At 43.0% G+C, this 3,873-nt stretch overlaps 1 pseudogene; it reads left to right on the top strand.

Annotated features, from left to right (window-relative positions):
• Positions 1–794: 794 nt before the first annotated feature.
• LOC102854617 lies at positions 795–3,777 on the top strand (annotated as a pseudogene).
• Positions 3,778–3,873: the final 96 nt, after the last annotated feature.

Below are 3,873 nucleotides of genomic sequence, written 5' to 3'. Positions count from 1 at the left end.
AGGGGGACAAGATGGTGGGAAGGGTGGAGGGTCTGCAAAAGAGAGGAAGATCCTCAACCAGGTGGATTGATAAAATGACTGCTACAACGGGCTCTTGTGAGTCAGGGAATGTGAGGATGGTGCAATGCAAGCACACTTTAGTCTCCAGACTGACATCGTAGTTCTTCAGTACTTTTAATTTCCTGGCTGCTGGTATCAAGAGTATTGACGGTAGAGCCAAGCCAACTGAAGCTGTTGACAATCTCAATCTCTTCACCATCCATCATGATACTGCCAATCAGCACAGTGGTAAGAATACTTGTTTTCTTGATGTTGAGCTTCAGTCCATATTGAAGGATAAAGTCCTTGACCTTCTGCATCAAGCACTTCAAGTTCTCCTCAGTTTCAGCAAGCAGGATCTGGCGATCTGCATAACACAGATTTTTGATGAATCTACCTCTAATCCTGATGCCACATATTTCCTCTTAGAGCCCAGCCTCCCAGATAATCTGTTCTACATATAGTTTGAGAGAAATGGTGGTAGGAGGCATCCTTGGTGCACACCCTTCCCAATTTTGAACCATCCAGTATTTCCTACCTCTGTTCTGACCACTGCCTTCTGGTCCAAGCATAGGTTTTGCATAAGCACAATCAAGTGTTCTGAAGGGTAAAGTTCAGAAGATCTTAATCTGGAAGGGGTTCCACCCACCAACTTCTACACAGTACCCTGCCCTCCAGCTACTGATCCCAATCTTCCCTTTCCTAATCCTTTAGAGAAAAGACCAGAGCAGCAGTTCTTTGTGAAATGGCAAAACATGTCTTATTGGCATTGCTCCTGGATGTCTAAACCGCAGTTGGAGCTACATTGCCAGGTGATGTCCCTAAACTATCAACAGAAGAAGGATGTAAATAAGCCAAAACGGAGATGGACTAGGAGGGGGAGGCGTCGAGGGGCCGGGGCGGGGCAGCACAAGAAAGAACTCAAAGAGACGCTCCAGTCCCCAGCGAGGGTCCCCGTCGACCCCTCCCACCCTCTGTTCAGCGTCCTCGGCCGAGTCTGCAAGAGCGGAGGGAAGCGCCGAGACTTTGGTGATGATGGAGAGTTGTTATTGTTGTTATGTGTCATCGAGTCACTTCTGACTCATAGCGACCCTATGCACAACAGCCCTAAACCGTACTCTATCCGGGGCCAATCTCACTGTCTCTGACACCTCTACCCCGATTATCCCAGTCACTGAATCAATCCATCTCATTGAGGTTCTTCCTCTCCTGCATTGTGCCTCCAACCTCCCAAATATGACGTCTTTCTCCAAGGACTGGTCCCTCCTTGCAACATGTCCAAAATATGTCAGATGAAGCTTCAGAATCCTTGCCTCCAAGAAGAAGCCTGATTTAACCCTCTCTAGGATGAACCAGTTCATTTGCTTAGCAGTACATGGTATATTCAATACTCTTATCCAACACTACAGCTCAAAGGTATCAATTCTCCTTCTGTCATTCCTAGTCATTGTCCAGTTCTCTGATGCATATAAAGTGATTGAAAATACCATGATCTGTATCAGGTGCACCTTAATCTCCAGAGTGACATAATTGCTCTTCAGTACCTCGAAGAGGTCCGTAACAGCAGACTTTCCCATTACAGTACGTCTTTTAATTTCCTGGCTGTTGGTTCCAAGAGTGTTGATTGTGGAGCCAAGCAAACTAAAACTGTTAACTGTTTCAATCACTTCATCATCTATTGTGATGCTGCCAATTGGTCCAGTGGTGAGAATCTTTGTTTTCTTCATATTGAGCCTCAATTCATACAGAAGGCTGCAGTCCTTGACCTTCTGCAGCAAGCACTTCAGGTCCTCCTCAATTTCAGCAAGCAGGGTTATGTCATCTGCATAACACAGATTGTTGATGAATCTTATTCCAATCGTGATGCCACATTTCTCCTCATACAGCCCAGCCTCTGTTCTGAATATAGATTGAAAAGGTATGGAGATAGGAAACATCCCTGGTGTACACCCTTCCCAATTTTGAACAACGCAGTGTTTCCTTGCTCTGTTCTGACTACTGCCTTTTGGTCCAAGTATAGGTTTTGCATTAGCACGCTCAAGTGTTCTGGGATTCCCATTCTTCTCAGAGTCAGCCACAGTTTGTTGTGATTCACACAGTCAAATGCCTTTGCATAGTCAATGAAACACACATAGACATTCCTCTGGTACTCCTACTCCCTGCTTTCAGTCAAGATCCATCTGACATTAGGTACAGTATCCCTAGTACCAAGGCTCCTTCTAAGTACAGCCTGCACTTCTGGCAGTTCTCTATTGAGGTGCTATTAAAAAAAAATATGTTTTTGAATCATCTTCAGCAGAATCTTCCTTTCATGTGATAATAATGATATTGTTTGATAATTTTCATACTCTGTTGGATCATCTTTCTTTGAATGGGAACAAATATGAAAGACAAGAACCTTAAGCTTGCAGATTTGGAAGAATGTTTTTATTTTTATGGAATAAAAACCTGCATGGATGATAATCTACCTAATCCTCAACCACAATGTGGACAAGGAGGGCCACGTCCATTATTTGCTCAGGTGGTAAGACTTTCGCTATAGTCAAGCATCCTGGGAAAGTGAGGATGTGGAGATCCACGATTATATCTACTAAATCAGAACTATTGGAATTACACGGAACTTATGAGGGTTGTGAAGTACGTCCAGGCAAGAAGTTCAAGAAGGTGAAGCTCTCCTAAAATACAAACAGTTGATTTAACAGCAAAGTATGAGTGACAAGCAGAGTACCTGGATGCCACGAGTGGAACCTTGCATTCCTATCAGATGGGAGGCTTGAACTGGTTTTAATTCTCCTGGACCCAAGACATTAATACTCTTTGGCTGATGAGATGGGCCTTGTAAAAACTGTAAAGACAGCAGTCTTTCTCTATTCTCTCTATAAGAAGGGTCATTCCAAAAGCCTCGTCCTAGTCAGTGTCCCTCTATCTACCATCAACTAAGATCACAAGTTTGAAATGTGAGTTCCAGGTTTGCATGTGGTGACTTATATAGGTGACAAATACAGCTATGTCACCAACTGGAAGAATGAGCCATTCATGGTGACAAAAAGGTTCCTCCCATGAAGAAAGAAGATCTGTGAAATTCCATGTGCCTTGATGTCCTAGGAGTTGATCACCATTGACATGGCTAAACTAAGCTCAATCTATTCAACCTTCCTCATTTTGGATGAAGCCCATTGGCTCAAGAAAAATCAATCTAGTTTCTTTTCTTTTTTTTTTCAGGTCCTAAATATCTACTCACTGCAGCACAAGCTGTTGCTGACTGGGACTTCTTTACATAATAATCTAGAAGAGTTGTTTTATCTTCTCAATTTCTTCACTCCAGAGAGTTTCCACAATTCGAAAGACTTCTTGGACGAATTTGCTGACTTGCCGAAGAGGACCAGATTGAAAATCTTTATGACATAGTGGGACCTCACATGCTGCAGCAACTGAAAGTTGATGTGCTCAAGAGCATGCCATCAAAGACAGAGCTGATTATGAGAGTGAAACTGAGACCTATGCAGAAAAAATACATCCTCACTCATAATTTTGAAGTAGTTAGTTCTTGAGGCGGTGGCAACCATGTAACCATGTTCCCTGCTAAATGTAATAATGGACCTCAAGAAGTGATGTAACCGTCCATATATCTTCCTTGTTGCTGCAATGGATGCCCCACAGATGCCTAATGGGATGTATGATAGAAGTCAGTGCCCTAATCAGAGCATCTGGAAGATTATTGCTCCTATAAGAAGATGAGAAGCCAAAGCACAGGGAAGAATTCAAGATACTAAAGAGTTGAATAGAAGATTTCAAAAGGCAGCACGGGATGACAAAGCAAAATATTACAATGAA

Source organism: Elephantulus edwardii, unplaced genomic scaffold, assembly GCF_000299155.1.
Source record: "Elephantulus edwardii isolate Elephantulus edwardi_28Jun2011 unplaced genomic scaffold, EleEdw1.0 scaffold00018, whole genome shotgun sequence".
Taxonomy (NCBI): domain Eukaryota; kingdom Metazoa; phylum Chordata; class Mammalia; order Macroscelidea; family Macroscelididae; genus Elephantulus; species Elephantulus edwardii.
This window is presented reverse-complemented; position numbering and strand designations above follow the sequence as displayed.